Here is a 13,137-nt window from a genome sequence, read left to right on the forward strand (position 1 = left end):
CACACTCCCTGTGACTGTTTTCTCACTCTCTGTCTCTGAAAGACCCTCTGAAGGCAGGAGAATCGAGCGCCACCTCACACCATGCTGCTCTCCAGGCTGCCCTAAATTTTAATTAGTCATAATCGTTATGAGCATGTTGATAGCACTTTAGCATTTACAAACCACTTCCCACACATTATCTCCCTGGGCTCTCACACAACTCCGCCAAGAGCGAGGGAGGGGCGATCAACCTCTCGAGGGTTTTCGTGATTTTCCTGTTACGGGCGAGAAGGGAACAGTGTTTTACATGAGCCCTCGTGTGCTGCTTGTCTGACACATGCTGGGAATATGTTTACTTTTACATGTGTAATTGAATGAGCTCAGCAACAATGAGATCATTGCTGGCAATTATAGATAATGCCAGGTAATAACTATAATTCCTGCTTTACAGATGAGAAACTGATACTCAGGGAGGTTGAGCACCTTGCCTGAGGATACACAGCTAGTGAGCCACTGGTGGGGTTGGGATTCGAACCCTGTTCTGTCTCCAAATCTAGTAATAATGACAACAAGGATGATGGCAACGAGGATAGGAAGCACTGACTGAGCGCTAACTCAGGGCCGAGCGCCGAGCCTGGCACTTGACAGATTTTATTAGTTGCATCCTCATTTAGTACCAATTTAATACTGTCCTAATACGGCTTTGCTACTTCTGACAATCCCGTAGGACCTACTATTATTATCCACCAGGTTCCTGCCCCCCGGCCATATGCCATCTGGGGATTGTGCGTTTGCGAGAGTGTGATGGGGACGCTTACCTGATGCTTGACAAGCGTCAGGCAGCTCCAGCTTTAAGACTTTGTGCCTCCAGCTCAGGGCTCAGCACCCAGCAGGGAGGCGACGTGTGGAAAGTAGAAATGAACCAGACACATGGAGACATCCGTGCAAGCAGCATAAATGAAATGCATCTCTAGACTTGATACTATTTGAATTTTGTTGTCTATATGCTTATCCTCATGGACCCTGAGAAAGATGACTTCAGTTCTGAAGAATGAAGATTTTTCTGAGAGTTAAATCTCTTTTGAAATGAACGAGGCTGCTTGGGGCTGGCCATAGCACATTCCCTGTCACCAGAGATGTCCAGGTGACAGCAACTACAAGCTAAATACTCAGGCTGTAACAGTTGGGGGGTGGTCCCTCCACAGAAAGACCACCAGAGCAAGGGAACAGGTGGTAAATAGTCACAAGGCAGTGAGAAAACCTGCAGCCCGAGAACAAGAGCTGACCTGTGCGGTCAGTGGCCGGTGGCCGGAGCTGGCCAGCACTCACAGTCACCGTGTGCTCCTGGTGACATAACCGATCTTGTAGAGCGTCAGTATCAGACCAGGCTCCTCTGGGCCTGAGATGACGTGAGACCAGGAACGAGACCATTTCATCATCTTCACAGACTAAAACAAGGCCACTGTGCAAACCACAGGCGTGACCAAACATCCCGCATCCTGGCCGCACGTATTTCCTGTGCTGCTCTAACTCACGACAAACAGCGCTTTAACACAACACACATTAATGCTCTACAGCTCTGAAGGCTGGAGCCGGAAACCAGCCCACTGGCTAAAGTCCAGGTGCCGGCAGAGCCTGTTCCCTCTGGAGGCGCCAGGGGAGAACCTGTTTCCTGCCTTTCCCAGCTTCTAGAGGTGCCCGTATTCCTTGGTTCGCAGCCCCTTCGTCCATCTTCAAAGCCAGCGGTGGCTGGTCCGGTCTTTGTCATTCTGCCTCCCTCTTCCACATTTAAGGATCTTGTGGTGACCTTGGGCCTGCGCAGATGACCCAGGGCGATCTCCCTATCTAAGGTCAGCTGATCAGCAACCTAGTTCCGCCTTGCCACAGAACATAAAGCGCTCACAGGTCCTGGGGATAAGGGTGTGGACACCTTTGGGGAATGCTATTCTGCCTGACTCACTGATGACTGCGAGGGCTGCTGCTTCACCAATGGCATCTGGACGTTCCTCGAGGAGTCTTCCCTCCTCGAGATAAGCTTTATTGAGATGCCCAATCATACCCCAGCTTCCTGACTGCATCCAATCCACAACAAAGCCCTTTTTCCTTGATACCTCCCCAAAATGACATTGCACAAAACTAAATCCTACAGTCAGGCTTCTAGCGCCCTCTAACTGAGATACCCATGTATCCCAGGGGATGTGTTCTCTTGTCTCACGGAACAATGAACACGATTTGTTCAACGGTCTTTGGTAGGGGGCAACTGGGGTGAGAGGGCGGGGTGTGCCCCACGGCCGTGGAGGCAGAGGCCGGAGGGGCCAACTCGCATGCAGCCAGAGGTAGAAAGAAAGCTCCACAGAGGCCGTGACTCTTGCGCTGGGTCTAGGGGACAAGTAGGAGCTTCTAGATGAGAAGCCCAAAGGGGCAGGAACCACTGCGGGGGCTGGGAGGGCGAGCAGGCCAGGCGCTCTCGGGGTCTCGGTGGGGTCTGGACTCTCCAGTGTCCCGCGAGGAGCCGGGGGTCTGCACAGCATCTCAACAGCCTACAGGGAGGCGATTAACTGTCACCCCCTTTGACAGATGAGGAAACAGCCTCTAGGGGTTACCTCTGCTCAGCAGGTGTGGGAAAGGCCAGCGAGAGCCCGCCCATCAGCACAGAGGAGCAGGGGCCCGGCCCCGGACGTCAGCCGTGTCCCCCCATCACAGCGGCCAGGCCACCTCCCTCAGGGAGGGAGGGAAGGGGCCAGAGGCTGCCCCAGCCACGGACCTGGAGCACAGGAATGTCTGAGCAGGACTCAGACAGAGGCCGATAAAGGAACAGGAAGGTGGTCTGGCCTGGAGGGAGGTGGGCCTGGAGCCACTCGCCAGGCCAAAGACGAAACCCCAGGCCAAAGAGCGTTTAGGAGGTTTGGGGATTCCACAGGCGGGAAGTGAAGCAGGAGAGGATGGCGTCGCGGGGCCAGGGCAGAGAGCATTCTGAGCAGGGATTCTAGCACCAGTGGGGTCAGAGGCCACGCACACAAAACCAGGACGTGGTCTCTGGGTTTGCCCCACGGAGACCTGGGTGGGAGCAGCGTCTGACCAGTGGGGTTGCAGGGAGAAGCCAGGCAGGGTGCGTAGAGGGGGCCGGGCGAGCCGGGACGCAGCGGGCGCCGTGAGCGCAGACTCTGCCAGTGTGACAGAGAAGCAGAGACTGAGGGACGTTGGGACCTGTTCTTTCGGTTTGTGTTTGGGCTGAAGCAAAGGAACCAGTGGTGACGGGATGACGAAGGAGAGACAGGCGCAGATGAGGGAGTTTGTAAGACACGGCGGGTGGGGACAGCAGTGGCAGAAACACAGCCCCCTTCCCCTGAGACGAAATGAGGTAAACTGGGGAGGGGTGTTGATGGACGTCCAAGACCCAGGGTCCCCATAACTATTCCAGACAGAAGGGCTGTGGGGGCACAGGGGCTTGTGTGGGACATGGGGACTGTTCTTTCTGCGGCCTGAAAACTAGAATATAACCTTGACCCAAGGCCATAGGGCTGGTGGGCCAATGGTCACCTCATGGGGAGGGCTGCACCAATGGAGGTTCTGGCAGGGACCACCCCACAGGCAACCAGGCTGTCACCAGAGATGCTGAGAGAAGGGTGGCTGCAGCAAACAGACGGGTCCCTGTCCTAGGCATCCAAACATTGGGTTTCTATGGCAACATGTCTCTGACCTGCATATCCCACCAACATTTAGTTTCTGCAAAGAACTTTCTGAGCACGAGGGCCTGAAGCTGCAGAGACAGCGGTGTGTCATCCTGGCCTTGGGAGCCCGTGGTCTTGTGGGGGAGACTGAAGAGGGACGACATGTACACCAGGGTTGAGGGGTGAGGACAGGGCAGGGTTCCTCCCTGGGAGCCAGGATGGCGCCCAGAGGTGGCAACACTTCAGGTCGGGGCTGAAGGAGAGCTGGAGTCAGCCAGGTGAGGGCAGCTGAGAAGGAGGTCTTGGGTGCTGGGGCGGGGGGTACTGGGAGGAGCTAAGCCTCATGGAAAGTTCTCATGTAGAGAAAGACCTGAAGAGTAGACAGGTTAGGTTGTAAAGCAGAGCCCTCCTCGGGTTAATGATAATTGGGAGGTGGGGCTCCAGGGAACTCCCCTTTTACTGTAATATTTCTGTAAGGTTTACATTTTTTTTTCAATTTTTATAAGCATTTATTTGAGCCCAAACTGATGACAACTGCTGGGAAGCAAGATCTTAAATGCCCTCTGTAAGGTTTACATTTCTAAAATGAGCACGTATTAATTTGGTAACTTCACTCTTCACAACAGCCAAGAAATAGAAACAACCCAAATGTCCATCAATTGACGAAGGGATAAGCAAAACGTGGCCGATCCGTACGATGGGTTATTATTCAACCATAAAAAGAAAGCACTGACACACGCTGCCACGTGGCTGGACCCTGAAACCGCGTGCTAAGTGAAGAAGTCAGACACAAAAGGCCATGAACCGTACGATTCCATTTCTGTGAAATGTCCAGAGGGGCAAATCCCCAGAGACAGAAAGCAGATGAATGGTTGCCGGGAGCCGGGGGCCCCCGGGGGGACTGGGGACCGGCTGCTACACATGGGCATGGGTTTCTTTTTAGGATGATACAAATGTTCTGAAATTAGATGTCAGTGATTGCTGTACAATAGCACATACGAAAAGCCACAGAATTGTAAACCTCAAAATGGTTAAAGTGATGAATTTTATGTTATGTGAATTTTACCTGCATTTTTTCTGAAGTGGGTGACCCAGCAGAGCATCAATACCTTCTGATCTATAGACCACATTTCTGAGCCAGAGGCAGAACGACTCTAAATAAGCAGGTTGAAGTACACCAGCTTGTTTGTAGAACCCCCACTGCCACTCCCAACCACCACTCACTCTGCCAGCTCTGTGTTTCCCACACAACCGGGACACCTGCTCTCGGGTCCCCAGGAGAGCCGCAGCGCCTCCGTCGCCCATTCGCCCATTCACAGTCATTCATTCATTCACTCACTCATTCATTCAATCAATATTTTACGGGTGCTTTCTACACGCCAGCATTTCTGGTGAGATGCACAGCGGTCCTGCTCTCAGATCTCCATTCTGGAAGGAGAAGGCAGACAAGCAGCAGAGGCATGTTTCTCTGATGGCCACGAGCATATGAAAAACAACCACTCAGGGCAGAGGTAGGCAGAGATGGACTGGCTGTGCAGTCTCCCCATAGCCAGCTGTGCCTGGGAGCCAAAGGTCTGGTCATCTGGAGGCGACTCAGTAATCAGGGCTCAAAAACAGGTCTCATGGCAACGATCTGATGGCCGCATGTGTCTAGCGCCACCATTGGGACCCCGCACCTCAAAGGCAGGTGCCCTGCAGACCCTGCTGCCTTCTGCACCCCATCGCTGACCACTGACAACGCCCCTCCAACCACACTTGACTACTCCCCGTCTTTCTAGCTGCAGGCCCTTGCCCAGTTTGTTTCCTTTGCCTAGAACTTTCTCGATTTCTACCCCTGCCTTTTGCCTGATAACAACAACCCAGTCTTCATGTTTCAGCTTAGACGTGGCTTCCTCCAGGAAACCATCCTCAACTACACTGCTGACCCCGACCAGCCCCTGCTGGGCCAGCAACCTACTCTGCCTTCAGCACTCATCACACATTGTCACCATTGTGGACCATTGTCACGTGAGTGAACCCTGAGCTCTGTCAGGTCAAGAGGGCCTGCCTCAGTTATCTCCGAGTCCCGATTACAGCTCATTGGAGAGGTCTGCCAATGCGGAGTTGAAATGAACACATGGAACTTGCAATATTAAGGAACATAAAGCTTATAGTCTTCTATAAACACTAACAGTTCGTAATACGCCTGATAATTTAATTGAGGTGGAGCTCATTAAGTCAAAAATAGAAATAAAAACCTTTTTCAACATTTCCCTGAGCAATGTGTCTTAATTCATTTTATATTCAGTGAGTGTCTACCATATGCAGGGCCCTGGAATACAAACTGTACAGTATTTAATCTTACAAGGTCAAAGGCGAAAGCAGTAAACAAAGCCCTTTGGTGGGCTGGATCTGTCTTGTTGTCTCACAAACACACACGTGCGCATGCACACATGCACGCGCTCGCACATGCACACATGGACAGCTACCGCAGACAGCAGCGGTGAGCTCTGCCACCGGGGAGTGCATGGAGCAGATGATGGAGTACCTTTGTTTTAACTGAGTGCCGTGGGGAAGCCAGCTGGCAGGGCCGCGTGCAGCATGGACAGGAACGGAGAAGGCCAGGTCCTCCATGGGCTCCTGGGGGGAGAGGGGTTGGCACAGCATGAGCTGGAGGCACAAGCTCCCTGCACACGTCCCTGTGACAAAACATCTCCCTGGGCCCCGGGAGCCCTTCTCACAGTGCAGGACACTTTCCAACATACAGACACAATTCCTACTACTTAGCACCTCCAAACTCATATGTCAGAATGCTTTCTAAAACTGGTTTTCCCCCACTATAGAAGTGCTACGCACAGCTTAATGATATTGGAGAAATCGATAAAAACAAAGGTATTTGGAGAAATAGATGTTTTTAAAAAAGGAAATAAGTCACCTTCCCAGAAACCACGTGTGTGTGTGTGTGTGTGTGTGTGTGGGTGTGTGTGGGTGTGTGTGTTTTCAGCAGAGTCAAGATCGAATTTCACAGGGGGCTTTGACTTAGCGTTATACGATTTCTTCAAAGCGTGTTTGTGTTCGTAGCAGCCACCGTTAACAGCAGCGTCATCTGTTGGTTCATCATTGTCTACCCACCTCCTAACACTGTCCTTGGCGCACAGTAGGCACTCAATAAATGCATGAATGTTAAATGGCCAATATTGCACGGAGGGAATATTATCATCATTGACTCAACTGTTTCCTGCAGTTAGACATTTATTGTTTCTAATAACTGGCTGTTAAAAATCATACTGTGATAAACTGTGCAATTAGTTCTATCTGTGTCTCATTGATCAACCAAGTAAATTACCACCGAGCCAAAGGGTGTGAACAACTCCAGGCTGCCAGCTCATCTGCCAGCAGACTGCTTTTCCAAGCCCTGTTTTTTTCACTGCATTATTTCAAAGGCTGGAAGTTATGTAAATATCCCTTTATCCCAAACCCAACAGCCCAGGTAGCTCGAACTTACATTTTGTTTTGCAAAAGCGAGCACTTTCTCCTTATGGAATAAGAATACATTTTCTTGCCTTTCTTGCTTTTTTATGTCCAATATGAAATATATACTTTTGAGAAGCCCAAGAGAACTGACTCTGAAGTGGATTGTATTTTAATAACAGTGACTTGTGCTGGAAGCAAAAGGACAGAAGGAAAAGGGAGAGGAAATTTCTAATTCACGTCTTATAAACAGAAAAATACAAGTGAGAAATTCAGGGAGATGAAGCTTCTGTAAATTAAGCCCATCCTGAGTAAATATGGCAGCAGCCGCAAGCTCTAAGCTGCCCAGTGCTCTGGGTGAGTCAAATCCAAAGGGCACTTAGGAAATTCTCCGCCTGCATACACCGCCATATAAATGCGACCGAGTTAAAAGTTCAAGTGCATGATCCAATTACCTCATTCTGCTATAATCTCATAAAGGGTAATTAAGTGTTGATGATGCTTGATCATTAAGGGCTGTTGTGACAATAAGCAGCTTTAAATATTAGCTACCCCACAGTGAACAACCTTTATTGGGCGCTACCGGAGAAGTCAAGTTTCAGATGACTTTTCCGCGATAGGTTTATAGCCTCATGAATATTTATGGCCTTTAGAGTCAGCTCCTGGGTTTATGGGCTTCAGGTGACACCTCCAGGGATGATGACAACCTTGTGTAGATATGGAAACTGTTGGGTCTCAGCAGCGGCTGCCCTGTATGGTTGGGGGCGGGGGTGCAGGGCAGAGAATCAGGGATCTGGGCTCCGTCCCCTGTCACAGCTCCATGACTGCGGGACCTCATTCAAGGTGCTGCCCCTGGGCCTCAGATCACCCTCCCTTCAGTGGCAACACTAGATTGGTTGTGTCTGTGCACCTTCCATTTCTTTGGAAAAGAGCGACTGGCAACGAGAGCCAATGTTATGGAGTGTTTATCACATGCCAGGTGCTGTTGGGATAACCTCGACGCCCTGGTCCTGTCTGGGGCTCGTTTTTCTATCACTTCAGACTGACTCTGGCTTCAGCTATTGGCTCAAGCCATCTGCAAACTTTTTTTTTCTTCCATTTGGCCACCTTGTAAGTCGCTAGGAGAATCGACCTCGAAATATTAGACAATTTTAACAATTTTAATCCACATGTACTTGAGCAGCCCCTGTCCATGTCACTTGGTGGGGACAGGTGCAACAGCTTTGTATATGGGATACACAGAGCAAGAGGCTCCCCCAACCCCACCCCACCTGGGGCGGTCTGGCTGCCCCCTCCAGAACCTGGGCCATCCCCCGACGAGCGCGCACAAACATGTTCACAGTTTCCGTGGCTGCAATCAACGCCAGCGTCTGTCTCTCCTGGCAGCATGTGAGCCCCTGGAGGGCAGGGATGATGTTGAGATTCAACTCTGCTGGCCAGGATGCCTGGCCGGGGCCTGCCAGGTGCTCCAAAAAATATTGAAAGGCATAAATGGAATGAGAGAGGTGGGGAGGGGACAGGGGAAGGAAAGCAGTGAGGGACAGCCCTGGACGGGAATGAATCCATGCCTCGTGCGTGAGTGAGCGAAACCATTCAGGCCCAGCTGGCACACTTGCCAGGAAGCGAAAGTGCCTGGATCTCTTCCAACGCAACTAGAATTAAAGCGCCACCCCACACACTGGACTCCATCCCTGTCAGTGCCTCGGACCGAGTAATACCCTGGGAAGGGGCCCCCTGGGGCCTTGCTGTCCGGGCTGCTTGGCTGGTGTGTTCCCATGACCTTGGCAAAGCGAAGAGAAACAGAGGCAGCGTCTGAACACCCACCATGGGGTCTCTCTTAAGGGGTCTGAATGGAGCGGGGAGGGGTGGCGTGTGGTTTCCTGGGTGGAGAAACACAGCCTCACATCAGCCAAGACTTTTCACTCAGTCTGCCGTGGGAGAAGAAGGAATGATTTATCATCATTCTCATTTCTCAGAAGAGGAAAAAGGCTTAGAAACGAAGAGCCATTTTCAGAGGTTATGCAGCTCTTCAGAAGCCAAACAGAATTAAAAACCTGCCCCTTTGGCTCTGAATCCCCCACATTTCCACCCTCCAAACACCATGCTCCGGCTTTGCTCTCTTCTCTCCATCCTTCTAACAGAAAAGCCCTCACCTGCGGCTGGGATGGCCCTGCTCTGCTGTCTCTGCAGGAGGATGCCTCCTGTCCACCTCCTCCAGGAAGTCTTCTCAGATCACGCGTGCCTGCTCCCTCCACCCACCCACTCATCTCCTGGCTGGAGACTTGGGCTTTAACTCAGAATGCACACCCTGTGTGGTCATTGTCTTCTTGGATGTCATTTCTTCCCTCGGTTCATTTATTCAAGAAAATATATACAGAGCACCTGGAAGAGGGGAGACTGAGGCTGAGAAGGGAGTCAAATTGTGCCAGGCGACACAGAAAACCAGATTAAAAGCCACGCAATGATATAGTCACTCAGTGAATATTTAGAGAGAGTTGCCACATGGCCCCCAAATGCTAAACTCTTTCCAACACCTGCCCCTTCATGGAGGGCTCCTTTCTGCCCAGTGCTTGGACTCCTGCCAATGCTCCCGGGTCAGGATGGCAGGTGTAACTTAGTAACCTGCCAGGTACTAGCCCAGCAGCCACCTGTCTTCACAGGCAGATGCTCTGTGCTCACAGTTCTTGGCCGAATGCCCCCAAAGAGCAGACGAGTATCGTTTCCACTCTAGCACCTTCCTTCCTTGGCATTTAGAGAGCACCCACGTGAGCAACTAGGCTGGGCTCCTTTAGGGAATCCAACCATCAAAGAGGGGCAGAGGGAGAGGGTGAGAGCTGGCCTGGTGCTGTCCAGGGGCCCAGTCTGGACCCAAGTTGATCGTCAGCCTGGAGAAGGCAGGAAGGCAGCAGACGGTGGCGGGAGGGTCACAGCAGCTAAAGACGGAGACAGCTGGATTGAACTCCCAGATCTGCAACCAGATAGACAGGAGCTGAACCCTCTGGGACCTCGGCTTCCTTCGCTGCAAGATGAGACTATCACTAGTTCAAAGATGGTCACAGATGATGCATTTGTGACATGCACGGCAGCTCCTGGCGTACAGCAGGTACTCAGCAAACGGCAGAAATATTCTTATCACGACCACGAAATGTTATCCTTTCAAACTCTGCTCTACAGCTTTTGTAAATAAGTTTCCCCCTTAGAAGAGCAGCCCCAAACCAGGGACCAGGAGCTCCGAGGTGAGAGGTCCTGCCGAGCCTGGTGCTGTGGGACTGTAAGCCACTGGCAGCTCCTCTCAGCTTCTGCAGCGCAGGGTACTCGCCTGTGAGCTGGGGCTTGTCTTACCGACCCTCCTCACTCACAGAGGGCAGAGGAAGGGTCAGATGCAGTGATGCACCTGAAAATACTTTGTAAAAAGTCCTTTTTAAAGTTAGCTTCACAGGACACAAATATACGCTATTGGTGCCCTGCTTGAAAACTCTGGATGGCTCCCTACTGACTGTGGTAGAAGATCCCAATTCCCGAAGCCACCCCTCCCAGAACGTTGCGACTGGGGCTTTTTCTACTTCTCCAGCCTCTGTGAAGGGCAGCTCCTGCCTGCCACGCCCCACCCCCACCCCATAGTCTCCATCTGCTGCTGGAGGACCTCCCTGACCCCTACTCTCCCAACACACATCCATCACATCAGGCTACACTCCAATTACTTGCTCATGTGACTGGGGCCCCTGAGGGCTGGTGCTGTCTCTTTCATCCGTGTGTCCCCAGCACCCACACTCGGCCAGCCCAGACTGGCTCAGTGTCTGGCAGGAATGAACTGGGAGGCAGGGGCAGTTTTGGTCCTTTAGCGGCAACTCCACGCAGGGCTCAGGTGCTCATGGGAAATGGGCCAGACAGCAGTGATGTCTTTTCTCACCTGGACCCACACCAACGACCCCATTCTCAAGGCTGGCACTCAGGCAGCCCTAGGAGACATGGAAGTGAGCCCGAGGTGGGTCAAAGCCCCCTTCAGGATGGAAAAAAAAAGCCAAACTGTGGGATCCTGGCAACCAGTCTGCAGTGGGAAGGGATGGGAACAGGAGATCAGGGGAAGGTAGGGGGGAGGAAGAGGCGGAAAGAAAGGGTGAGCAGAGGCGGGAAGAGAGCGGGGGCCGCCTCCCCCCTTTCTGTCTAAAACTGGGGAGATGACATGACGTAGGGGCTGAAGTGGACTCCAGGACCAACCCCCTCTCCACTTGAGCCCCTGGATGACTTACTTAACCTCTCTGTGCCTCAGTTTCCTCATCTGTAAGAAGGGATAGTCAGAGTGGAGTGCCTCACTGGGTAGCTGTAAAGATGAAATGACAGAATAGTAATGAGCGCTTAGAGGAGTGTCACCTGGTGACCACACAGGAAGTGTCAGCGGCTGTTGTTCAAAATTCATGAACCTTTCAAACAAATTGATTCTTTCCATGTCACCACTGTCTTTATTTCTGACCAAATATCATCAATACAATTTTTTTTCTTGCAGGTTCCCTTTTCGAGAAAAACTCAACAAGAACCTGACCTTTTTTAAAAAAAAAAATCCAGTGCCCCCCCCTGAAAGAGGAACTTCACCACCTCCCCGCTTCCTGGGGACCAACGCCTCGGTCCTGGTCCGGGCTCCAATGTCCTCTCTTATTTTGCCCCATCAGCGTTTTCTCCTCTGGGAGTTCTCCTCTCAGCCACACTGATCGCTGGCACATTCTTTGTCCATGCCTTAGCTTAAAATCACCCCCATCCCCCCAAAAAGTGTGTGTGGGGTTAACACTAATGCAGAGAAAGTCAAGGACCTAGACCTGAGACCACCACAGAGTCCAGGACACTTGAAGGTCTACTCCCTCAATGAAAGAGTAGATCAGGGGGGAAAATTCGACCTTAAGCACAAGAGATCACAAGGAGGCCAGTCTTTCCTAGCCTGAGCTCTAGGTGTGTGTGTGTGGGCAGAGGGAGGGGTTGGTGGACTCTCCCTTGAGAATAGGTGACCACAGGTCTGTATCCCATGGGCATTTGGGGTTGAGCTCATACCATCCAAATGCCTCACAAGACTCCAGTCAGTAAATGAACAGGCAAAGGTGCCCTGAGCCAGTGAAATCCCTGGCAAATGTACTCCTGATACTCCTGGGCCAGTGATACTCCTGATATCCTTGAGCCTATTGTGCCCTTGAGGCTGAAGCAAAGATACACAGGATTCCCCCAGATAAAGCTCCAGAGGCCAAGATTACGGAACTCCCAAGAAAACAACATTTTATGAGTGGAGACATATGACATATAATCAGCAGAGTGTCTTCAAGAACATCAAATAATAGTACTATTGGCTAGAGACCACAAAGTAGATTCTTAAATTAATGTTTAACTTTTATCTAACACTTGCTCTGGGCCAAGTACTGCTCTAAGAGTTTTATCTACATATTGATTCATTTACTTTAAAATAATACTAGGTGGGTAGGTATTATTGTAATTCCCACTTTAAAGATGATAAAATTCAAGCACAGAAGGATCACGTGGCCTGAATTTGAGTCTCAATAGTGTGGGTACATAGTCTTCATGCTACAGAAAAATGTAGCAAACTGGAAGGAAAATATAGTAATACCTTGGTTTGTGAGCATAATTCATTCCGAAAACAAACTACTCTTATTGCAAGACATCGCTAGTTTACCAAGTTAAAATGTATTACAAATGTTTGCTCGTCTTGCAGAACACTTGCAAACCAAGTCACTGGTAATCCAAGGTTTTACTGTACTTAGAATGTTACTTAGAGAGACAGTTAGAGAACATGAAAGAGGCTATAAGCCACTGAAGAAAAAATGAGGCAGTCCTACAATGTTAACACAAGTTTCAGAAGGAAAGAAAGGAGAAAGCAGGAGGAGTAATATTCAAATATATAATGACAGAATTTTCCAGAAATGCTGAAAAATATAAATCCTCAGATTCAGGAATCACAAATTGCAGTTAGGGTAAATAAAAATAAATATGTCTTGTAGCAGATCTCTAGAATCTCAAAGACAAACCAACCAATGAGACA

At 50.6% G+C, this 13,137-nt stretch overlaps 1 long non-coding RNA gene across 1 annotated transcript in view; it reads right to left on the reverse strand.

Moving 5' to 3' along the window:
• LOC109392590 (uncharacterized) overlaps positions 1-13,137 on the reverse strand; it is a 69,389-nt gene that overhangs the window by 32,698 nt on the left and 23,554 nt on the right. The window contains exon 3 of the long non-coding RNA XR_002126084.1: positions 6,178-6,269. This is a non-coding gene — a long non-coding RNA (uncharacterized LOC109392590). The remainder of the gene's footprint in view (positions 1-6,177; positions 6,270-13,137) is intronic.

This window comes from Hipposideros armiger, unplaced genomic scaffold (genome assembly GCF_001890085.2).
Source record: "Hipposideros armiger isolate ML-2016 unplaced genomic scaffold, ASM189008v1 scaffold_337, whole genome shotgun sequence".
In the NCBI taxonomy this organism is placed as follows: domain Eukaryota; kingdom Metazoa; phylum Chordata; class Mammalia; order Chiroptera; family Hipposideridae; genus Hipposideros; species Hipposideros armiger.